The 12,177-nt window shown below is 34.1% G+C and overlaps 1 protein-coding gene across 13 annotated transcripts in view; it reads right to left on the bottom strand.

Annotated features, from left to right (window-relative positions):
- Hnf4 (Hepatocyte nuclear factor 4) overlaps positions 1-12,177 on the bottom strand; it is an 88,778-nt gene that overhangs the window by 24,154 nt on the left and 52,447 nt on the right. The window lies entirely within an intron of this gene.

Genomic DNA, 12,177 nt, shown 5'->3' with positions numbered 1-12,177 from the left:
TTTTTTCTCTTGAATATTTATTTAATATTATCCTGGACTGGTACCTGAAGCGTCAGACCAATCACCTTGCCTTCGTATAATTAACGATCAACTTAACATTGTGTAATTTGATGCAGTGCCCTATGCACCGGCGGATGAGGGTAAAAAGCAGAATGTTTATAGAAACCCATAGGGGTTTGCTCAAGTTTCTGTTCGGAATCGAAGATGGCTACGTGCCTAGGTGCAGGTTAAGTCGCCGAGCGTTCTAACCACTAGACTGCGCAGGGATCATGGAGTATGACCGCAGAACGAGTACTCGCGCACAATGAACAGTAACGTATTTAAATGGTGTTTGAGGTTAACATATTGAAATAATAATAATGTTTAGTTAGTTAGTGAAGTGTTACGCAAGAGATTTGATTGGATTCTGCAAAGCATTGAGGTCGGCCCGAGATTTGCATAAGAAACTCCGCTAATAGAATACGGCGGAGACATAATATTTATGTATATCGCAGAACCGGTTATTGGCTAATTTTATCGTGGAAAAAATAACTAGAAAACGGTAGTTTGGCGCTTATTTCGAGATATGGCGGCGTTTCCTACTTCACAGGGCCGCCGCACTAAATAATCCGAACTAAAAATAATAATTAAAAAAAAGTGACTTGGTGCGCGTGTTGGCTGAAAGGATTGCTGTTGATATTCCTTGTTGCCAACAACATCGTGCGAAACATTCTCTCATATCGGCAGAAGGAACACTTGATATTTATCGTCGTTACTGTGTAAGAGTACTTCATAAATATTTTGATAAAAAGGAAAAACAAAAAAACAAAAAAAGGATATGATATCGCGAAAGTAATGTCTCCGTAGAATTTATAAATTTAATATTGAATATTCATTCAAACCCTTATCCGCACCCCATTGGTGCAAAAGGCACTGCATTATACAAATACAGTGTTATCTTGATCGTTAACACACGAAGGAAAGGTGATCAGCCCTCCGCTTCAGGTGCCAGTCCAGGGTAATATTGAATAAATAAATATTAGAGTGAAAAAAATCACTTATATTCATTTGACCCCCCCTGGGAATCGAACCCGGGACCTCCAGAACGGTAGCCGAGCGTGCTGACCATTACACTAGGAAGGCGGACAAATCAATATTAAAATCAAACACATATTTTAAGAGTTTACTAAATTGTATTTTTTATAAAAACACATTAAAATAACTTTTGTGACAAATGTTTAGCCTTGTTATGGCATTTCCAAACTACTGTCTTCATAGAACTATAAAAATGTTTTCTATACCCAAATTATAAAGATAAATTTTAATTAATTAATACCTTAAGCGTTTTAGTGCTGGGATTTTTTATTATATGTGTGTTAAAATTGCTTAAGATTTTTTTTGTAAAAATAGTCCATTTCAAATTTGGTGGATATTAAAAGGTTTCGCCCTTTTAAGGTTTTTTCAGAGGTTTTTTCACTAAAAGTTAGTTGAATTTGTTCACTTGCGAATATTATTGACGAATCGGAACTTTAGAAACGCGCACATCATCTCATTTTTTTATATTCGGCCTGTCGCACCAGTGGTGCAAAGGGCATCGTATCGTATCGACACCTCTATCGCAAAATACATGAAGGCGTGTAATCAGTCCTTTGCTCTACATTTTTGGGTCTAGGAAAAGAAGGGATGGAAAATATGCGACCTAAGAAAAGGAGCTCAGGTTGAGAGACATTGCTGGCATATGGGAAAAGAAATGGAGGAATACCAGTAGATACTAATAATATGAAATAGAGTTTTGAAGTATTTGTATTAAGTATTGCAAGCAAGCTACCGCTAAGGCGCACGAGGTCCTTGAGGAAAATGCCCATTAGTCATGATTGATACAGAAATACATAATAAGCTTTAATTTATTATTATGTGTGTGATTATAATCCAGGATTCGGACCTCACATACTAATATAAGAGTTTCTGCTTAATAAAAACCTTCTTTACATCTCACCAATAGATGTCTCTAGTGAAGTTCTAGTGATTCAAGAACAAGGTTTCTAAATTGGTTCATATATATAGAACTTCCAAGAATTTGAGTAGTGTGGTTGTCACTAATGGGTAGAATTGGTAAATGTTACACGTGTGTAAAGTGATCACTTAAACCAGCCTATGACGGTCGTCAGCCCCGTAAATGCCCAGACTTCTATATTCTTCTTCATCTTTGATGAGATGTCAAAAAATAATAAGCTTTAAGTTCACAATAAAATGATAGGAAAAAGTTCATTTTACCATAGCGAGAAATAGTCAAAAACGTAACCCTTGTTTATGTAAATTGTCTTCAAGCTGTCACTGTAATTTTTAGCATAAATATCGTGCGTATCTAATAGGTGTTTTAAGTAAGACGATTTTTTTTTTATATAATATCAGTCAGGAATCGAACAAATTAAAATAAATAACGATACTTTGCATTCTAAAAAGTAAAAGAAATACAGTTATTCCAAATTCCTACTTATTGTCGTTGGAAACTTCATTCATTGATTCGGCAGTCACTTTGTGGTAATATATCCATCTTTAATTTAAGTTTTATTTGGTAAATACCACAATTTTTTAAAATCTATCGTGACACGTGTTTCGATGCATTCCGCATCATTTCCAAACACGGTGTTTGAAAATGATGCGTAATGCATCGAAATACGTGTCACATTAGATTTTAAAGAATAGTGGTATTTACCAAATTAAATTACATAAAAATGGTTAGAAATTTCGTTAAACGTAACGGGTTTTATAGAATGGACGAACTCATCATTTCAGGATCAAATATTAACAGGATTTGTGAATACGGATATTTATCCGTATTCAATAATTTTAATTTAATAACTTTAATTTTAAACAGAAAAAATATCAAGTAGCTCCGTTAGATGTTTGCTGAAAATCTTGTCTGATCATTTTGAGAGACGAAAATCCGAACAAAAATACAATCCGCGTCGGACATACGTAAATCTATCCACTATTTATACACTGGTCTAGTGGAGCATTATGTCTGACTAGGTTTCGTCATCACTCGGGAGGTGTGTCCAGCGCCGAGTGGCTAACGTACGAGTGCCTACTCGTAACTCTTCAAATAAATATTTTGATTCTTCGCAGAAACTTGTAATATAACTTTGAAGTAATCAACTTGAATTTATTAATTCAAAACAACGAAAAATAATGACTTGAAATATAATATTTTTATGGTGGGATGAGGGGAGCTTTTACCGTATTAAGCAGAAACTCTTTTATTTGTATGTGAGGTCCGAATCCTGGATTATATTCACATACTTGAGAAACGCTAGAATGTATCATGTTCATTTTTTATTTAAGATTATAAGTATAATACTTTTAATGGATTCCTAGCCGCACTCATATTGTGCATAGGGCACTGTAGCTACACGGTGTTGTTAACTTGATAGCTAATTATATTAAAGCAGGACCTGGGATCCAGATTCCTGAATTCAGGAATGGAATATATATTATGGGATACAGGTGGAAAAGTGAATGGCTTCAGGGTGGAGGAAATCACTGCTATATGGGAAAGGAAATGGAGGAGTAATAGTGGGCATGAAAAAGAAGAATTACAGAGTAATGGGCATAGTAGTAGTTATTTTATTTATTGTTTCGGCATTCGCTTGGTGGTAAGACATGATGAAATTGTAAAAGAAAAACACTCGTTTTTTACCACCTTTAGTTATGTATATTTTATTATAACCACTAGTTTCGGAAGCTATGCTTCTATATTCAGGTCTAAATACAAACTATCAGTTTATATTTAGACCTGAAGATAGAAGTATAGCTTCCGAAACTAGTCGTTGTATTCAAATAAATATAACTCAAGTGGTAAAAAACAATTGTTTTTCGTTTACAATTTTAGAAGTAATTACGTATCAGTGCTATATGGGAAAGGAAAAGGAGGAGCAATAGTGGATAGGAAAAAGAAGAATTACAGAGAAATGAGGCTTAGTTGTAGTTACGTATACTGCTACGTATGAGTCTCTTTACCCTATTTAAAATATGGTGGAAAAAATCAGTGGAATTCACTAAACAAATTTAACAAAAATGCTCGTCATGCGGCCTTTCGCTGTCGAGAGTACGGCAAATAAAAAAAGTATTTATTTAATGTGGCGCTATGCGTTATCTCAAAAGTTCCGTGTATTCCAATTATCTAGAGGAAAACTTAAACTAGTGTACTCATACCTGCCTGCTGATAACGGTTCACTTGTTGCTATTTGTACATTATAGTATTTTTAATAAATAAATAAAAATGTGGACACGAATCTACCAAATTTTATCTCGTTATCTTTTTCCGAAGATTGAAGAATCGGTTATCTTATCTTGGATGCGCGAGATTACAGGGGACATAACGTGAGACATTTATTCACGCAGATTGCCAGAATAAGAAAATAATAATAATACTAGTAATGAGAAAAAAATAGAGTTTGTGAAGTCCGTGAATTAGACTTATTCTCACCCCGCATATCCTATCCTCATCCAGGTTAAACAATTTTATTTTATTATTTAAAAAAAACCTTCCCTCTGCATCTGATATTTTTAAAATCACCACTTTTGACAGTTTTTGGGATTTATTTATTAAGTGTTTGGGTGTTTGTGATGCAATTTTCACATTTACCTTACCTATTCTTACTATCCTACCTGCAGACAAGCCTCTTAATAGAGAATTTGAGGGTTATTGTTTAAAAAAAGGTGCAAATAATTGTTTTTTTTGAGGAGGAAAGTAAAGTGCTTCTTCTGATATTTCCAGCGATGCCTACTTATATTCCATTATATATATATATATATATATATATATATATATATATATATATATATATATATATATATATATATATATATATATATATATATATATATATATATATATATATATATATATATATATATATATATGTATATATGTATATATGTCCGCCTCCGTAGTGTAATGGTCAGCACGCTCGGCTACCGTTCTGGAGGTCCCGGGTTCGATTCCCAAGGGGGGTAAAATAAATATAAGTGATTTTTTCACTGTCATATTTATTCAATACTATTACCCTGGACTGGTACCTGAAGCGGAGGGCTGATCACCTTTCCTTCATGTGTAAACGATCAAGATAACACTGCGTTTATATGACGCAGTGCCCTATGCATCATTGGGGTGCGGATAAGGGTTTTATTTTATTATTATATATTGGGTTGATGCAAAAGTTATGACCGTTTTTTATGATCCCAGGTAAAATTTTTTTTTTTCTTAAATTATGAAAAGTATCTTCTTTTTTATGATTCCATTGTATAAAGGATGCTTTTCCTCTACTTTCTATTCAGTTTTGGCCTTGCCAGAGTACAGTAATGACCCCTTGTATTTTTTCAAAATGTCGCTCGATAAAGTGCATTTACGTCATTGTTTACTTTATGAATTCCATAAAGACAATACCGCGAGTGTGGCAACCAAAAACATTTGTGAAGTGTATGGAGCAGATGTCATCAAAGTTCGATAGGTACGAAGATGGTTTACAAAATTCCGATCTGGAGATTTTTCACTCATTGATAAACCACGTACCGGGCGGCTATTAAAGTCTGATGACGACAAGTTAAAAGTCATAATAGACACCAATCCACGTCTAATCATCAGGGAGATTGTGTCAATGATGGGAGTCAACCAAACAACCGTGTTAAGACATTTGAAGCGTATGGAAATGGTTACGCGGTACGACGTTTGGATACCTCATCAATTGGCGGCTGCCAATTTATTGGATCGTGTTTCAACGTGCGTTGCTTTGAGTGCGAGACAAAAACATGAACTTTTTTTGCATCGTTTGGTGACGGGAGATGAGAAGTGGGTCGTGTACAACAACGTGACAAGAAAAAGACATTGGACTATACCTGGACAAGCCCCATTAACAACTTCGAAGGCCGAAATCCATAAAAAAAGTTAAACTTTGTGTTTGGTGGGATGATAAGGGTATTGTGTATTTTGAACTCTTGGAACACGATCAGACAAGTACAACAGAACGATATTGTCAGCAATTATCCAAATTGAACATGGACCTTCAAAAGGATAGACCAGAATTGGTAAAAAGAAAAGGGGTAGTGTTTCATCACGACAACGCGAGACCACATGTGGCTATGATGACCCAACACAAGCTAAATGAGTTAAATTGGGATGTTATCAAGCATCCACTGTATTCTCCATATCTTGTTCTTTCTGATTTTCATTTATTCCGATCACTGCAAAAAAAATTTAATGATGAAAAAAATTATACCATAGAGCAGGTAAAAACACCCCTTACTTCATTTTTCGCATCAAAATCCACGGAATTTTTTACCACTGGTATTAATAAGCTGATAGAAAGATGGGAGAAGGTTATAAGAACTGATGGAAATTATATAATTTATTAAATAAATAATACATATTAAAAAAAAATATTTAAAAAATTATATGTAAAAAACGGTCAAAACTTTTGCATCAACCCAATATATATACATAAATATATATATATATATATATATATATATATATATATATATATATATATATATATATATATATATATATACACTCTTGTAGATACTCTGGAGCCATATTAGATATTGATTGATACGTATTTAATTTTTGGTTACTGGAAAACGTTTAAAAAAAGATACGATGAACAAGTCAAAGTATATCTAAATTCAGAATCCTGCGGTTTAGTTGGATTCTTATCAGAGTGAGTAATCCAACCATTCATATTTATGTGGAAAATTGATGCATTTCTTGCGGTGGGAAATTTTTTTAATCAATCAAATATTTAGCATTTTAATTAATCCATATTTTGTTTTTCCAACCCCTATTTGCACAATGTGGTACATAGGGAAGAGATGTAGCTTCAACCATCAATTTTGTATAAAGGCAAGTCGATGAGTTCTATATACGTGTGGGATGACGTGAGTAAAGGAGCACAGGGGGGTGGACATGAATGTCATGAGGGAAGGAAAATAAAGGAGAAATATAAGTTGGAAGAGGGTAATATAACTATACAATGATACTCCAGTCCTAGAATGTCAATATGTGAAAAATTGCACGTGTAACCAATATAATGTAGTGTCTCGTGCGCCCTTGGACGCAATAGAGGAAGAAGACGAGTATGTTATTTCCGTATTGACTTCCAATCGGGAAAATCGTGCCTAAAACATAATAACACACAATGGATATAGTTTAAATAAACATCATATCAAATAAATATCCTCGTTAAATCTCAGCCGTGTCTATTCTGAATCATAGATTAGAAATAATGACACTTGAATGTTTACATATTATACGTGTGTAGTTGGAGCGAAAAAACGATAAATTGAGTCCGAGAGACTCATCTAATCCTTATAAGGGTTAACTCCATGTGTTTATTGGTCAGTGACTCAAACTCATTAGTTTTTTTTACTGTGTGCTATTGACACGTTTTATAGTATAATTCTCAATTTATTAAAATAAATAAATAAACTTATTTATGGGGATTTGCAAAATATTAATTTCAATATCCAGTTAACCTCAGTGCGGTTACAGTGAGTCATAAAGGCCCACAAAGCCATATACCATAACGGTAGAAGAATGTGAAGAGAGGTAACACTTTTAAATTCCCTCCGTAGTGCAGCGGTTAAAGGGTTTAGCTATCATGTATGAAGCCCTGGGTTCGATTCGCAATGGAGAAATAATCAATTAATTATAACAAATGCTATTTTTAACAGTGACATATTTTTATTCACAGAAAAGAGGAAAAAGAAATAATATTTTTTATAATAAGTACAAAAAACTACAATTATTTAATTTCCCGTTGTGGAGTTTTTTTAACACATAAAAAAATGGGACGAAAGTGTTGCCCAAAAAGTAGGTACATTTACATTTTTATTTTTTTAAACCCTTATCCGCACCCCAATGATGCATAGGGCACTGTGTCATATAAACGCAGTGTTATCTTGATCGTTTACATATGAAGGAAAGGTGATCAGGCCTCCGCTTCAGGTACCAGTCCATGGTAGTATTGAATAAATATTACAGTGAATAAATCACTTATATTTATTTTACCCCCTTGGGAATCGAACCCGGGACCTCCAGAACGGTAGCCGAGCGTGCTGACCATTACACTACGAAGGCGGACAAAGAAATACAAATTATTAATACAGAAGTATTAATAAAATAAAATGTGAAAAAACGCCAATTAAAAAGCTATTTGAACTGTGCTGTATAACGGCAGTTTACGCTAAAAAAAACATTGAATTCCAAAATGCAATATCTGCTTTTTTGAAGATTGGTAATCATTGCTTGTGATTTTAAATACGCATAAAATAAGAAAAAAATTATAAAGTAACACTTAATCCATGAATTAATGTTAAGATATTAACATTAAATAAACGGATACAAAAAATAAATAAATAAAGAACGTGACCCGTTGTTTTTTTTTGTATCGTTAAATTGACGGGATTAGATGTAAATTTGTTTACGAACTCTTCAATAATATCGGTGATGGGTTTCCAATGGTAAAGGGATATGTAATTTACATACATTTCCTGGATTCATTTCCGCTTGTATTTTCATATGGAAATTATTTTTGTTGTTGGAATACCGAATATCTAATAAATGTTAATATCTTAAATACCGAGTTTCTCAGAAACATGGTAAAAAATGAGCAATGATTTTATTTACATATACTTATCGGTGCCATTCGCTTCTCACATTTGAGGATAATTTAGAATACCAGCCCGTATCCATCGCAACCGAGGAGTCATCTTTTTATAATTTCACATCTTAAAATTAAAATGCCAAAATCTTTAAAATCACAAGCATTAAACCCCGTGCAGCCTTCTTCATTCAAGCAATTTATTTTTAATAATTTATTATATCAGACACTGGATTATTCACCCCACGGATGATATATTCTTGTGCCTTTATGTGGCGAATGTGAGAGGGAAAACGGAACGAGGACGACCGAAAAAGACTTGGCACGATCAGATCAATCAGAACCTAAAATCTGGCGGTGTCAAAAGTCTGCGTAATCGTAGGGCATGTATGACTGGATGTATGGATGTGAAGGAGGCGAGGAGTGTAAGCCAGGACAGAAGAGTGTGGCGTTCCATCCTTTCTGCCTAACCTAACCTAACCTAACCTAACCTAACCTACCCCTGCAGGAAACGGCGTGATGGTAGTAGTATGGTAGTAGTAGTAGCCTTTAAGAGGAAAATATTACATTTGGAGTAATTCTCAGTTATGTCCACTTATTATTTTCTATATAATTATTATTATCTTATTTTCTAACTTATCTGCCTGTCCATATAAAAGCATGTATGTATATTATACGTATGTGTGTATGCATGTGAATATGTGTGTGTGTGTGTGTGTGTGTGTGTGTGTGTGTGTGTGTGTGTGTGTGTGTGTGTGTGTGTGTGTGTGTGTGTGTGTGTGTGTGTGTGTGTGTGTGTGTGTGTGTGTGTGTGTGTGTGTGTGTGTGTGTGTGTGTGTGTGTGTGTGTGTGTGTGTGTGTGTGTGTGTGTGTGTGTGTGTGTGTGTGTGTGTGTTTATGTTGTATATTATGGAATAACTTATGATATATATATGTTTTATGTAATATATGATGAAAATTGTTATGTACATAAAAGAAAAATAAATTAGTAAATACCGATATTATATGTAGGTGTCTCAACTTGATACGAACCATCTGCCGTCCTTTTTATATGAAAGACGATAGAAGTTCGAGTATCCCAGGGATTACGACCTGGCATTTGGCTGTCTTAGTAGGTACCCGCTTGTGGAAGGTAGCCGAGACCATTGCATATATACAGGTTTCAAAAATGAATACAATACGGATGTTCAATAATGGGCAGAATGGTGAGCGTATAAAGTGATCGCTTAAGCCACCTTCATCCCCGCTTTCACTACTGCCCACTCATTACCTTCATTCGATGTGGTGCCTTATGCATAACGTGTACATTTATTTTTGTCCTCAAAACGGGACATCTACCAATTTGTAGTGTGTATATTCAAGAAAACGCGTATTTTTAAATAGTTTTTGTGTATTAATAAAAAGAAAAAGAATGTTGATAAAGAAAATAAGAGGAGTAAATAGTATAAATATGAAAAAAATTATGTTGTTCAGGCTTTCTAAAAAACGAGAAAACGTTTTATTTTTTTCTTAGGAACGGATAAAGACCTGAAGAAAAAAAGGCGCTTCTAAGACCATTTTCATTTTTATTTATTTATTTTTCAGAAAACCGACTGAATATTTACAAAAAATAGCAAAATATAATAAAAAAATACATTTTAATTTTTTTACAAAAATGTTAATAATATTAGTGTATAGTCACACACCGAGATTTTTATGTCTACCGGTTTCGAGACGTAGCCGTCACTTCGTCAGGACGGGTACGTCTCGAAACCGGTAGATATGAAAATCTCGGTGAATGGTTTTATACTAAAATTATTAACATTTTTGTAAAAAATTAATAAGTAATAATGACTAACCACAAAGTAAATGTTTTAAATATTAATAATATTGAGAATAAAAATTACAGGTTTTCACTTAAAAGTAATCTAAAAAAAACTAATATAGGGTCCGCCATCTAAAGTTTTTTTTTTCAACTAGTGCTTATTTCGTGAATGGTAACACTTAGCTCATGTCTGATTTGACAGATAATTAGTTTTATCCTTCCGCTGAGCGAATATGGTTGTGTATACGCTTGAACAACGCTGGGAAATATTGCGACATTACTTTGAAAATCATGGTAATGTTGCAGAATGTGTGCGAAAATTGCGTACGGTTTTTGGAAGAAGAGAAGCACCGTCAGCTCCGTATGTTCGTTATCTTGTGAAAAAAGTGAAAGAAACTGGCATCCTCATCGATAAACCAAAGCGTGAAAAGCCAAAAACAGTGCGTACACCCGAGAATATCGATGTTGTGGCAGAAAGTGTGCGTGAAGCGCCATCAACATCAATTCACCGTCGTTCTCAACAATTGAACATTTCGGAGACATCATTGAGACGAATTTTGCATAAAGACCTTGGTATGACGCCATACAAAGTCCAATTGGTTCAGGAGTTGAAGCCAACTGACCATCCAATGCGTTTTCGCTTCGCTGAGTGGGCCTGCGATCGACTTACAGAAGATGCCGATTTTGCCAAAAAAATCATCTTTTCGGATGAAGCTCATTTTGATCTTGGCGGGTATGTAAACAAGCAAAATTGTCGTATTTGGGGCACAGAAAACCCGCACGCATACATTGAAAAGCCGGTACACCCAAAACGAGTCACTGTTTGGTGCGGATTTTGGTCCAGAGGCATAATTGGGCCATTTTTCTTTGAAAATGAGCAAGGAGTGGCCGTTACAGTCAATGGCGATCGTTATTGGGCCATGTTGAACGGATTTTTGTTCACAAAAATTGAAGAGGAGGATATTGGCAACATTTGGTTTCAACAGGACGGCGCTACGTGCCACACAGCCGAAGCTACACTCGATGTTTTGCGCCCTGTTTTTGAAAAAAAAAAGTTATTTGGCGGACCCTTTATTATAACTTATATTTCTTGATCAAATAATCAAATAGTCAAATAGGCATCAACAATATTTCTCTTAAACGTTTTAAAAATAAATATTACTGATGTCTATTTGATTAAGTATTTCATTGCACACATCGCAGGCTATATTTAAAAATGAATTTTGATAAGACTTTTTGGCAGAAATTTTGTAAAAATAAGGCTATACAAAATAATTAAATATTATTGTTACATAATTAGTGACGGACATAGCGTACAAAGCAAAATATGCACTGTTGTCGAAATAAGACAAAAAAAAATAATTTAAAGATAGTAATGTATAGGCAAGTCCATTGGATCGGTGAAGTGTAAATCTTAGAAAAAAATAATAAATTTGACAGCTACACGTGTCATCAACATTTTAATCCCGCCTTTTTTAGGAGCTGCGCGCGCTCCAAGAAAAAAAGACAGTATGTTGAAATACACGAGAATTTAGTATTCAAGTGCCAGGCAGTAAAGTTTTTGTTTAATTCTTCTTTTTATACTATTAGATACAAAAAAAATCGAATCGATATACATATATGTATGTATGTCAAAAGTTTGTTTAAGGTTTTTTTCACATCCTGTTAAATTTCGAATTCATTAAATGCCTTTAGAGATCCGTCAAGTATCGTCATAATTTTAAGATTCAT

This window comes from Brachycentrus maculatus, unplaced genomic scaffold (assembly GCF_059751285.1).
Source record: "Brachycentrus maculatus isolate JH-2025_06_01 unplaced genomic scaffold, ASM5975128v1 h1tg000421l, whole genome shotgun sequence".
In the NCBI taxonomy this organism is placed as follows: Eukaryota; Metazoa; Arthropoda; class Insecta; order Trichoptera; family Brachycentridae; genus Brachycentrus; species Brachycentrus maculatus.
Note: the sequence above shows the minus strand (reverse complement) of the source record. Positions and strands in the feature narration are given on the sequence as shown.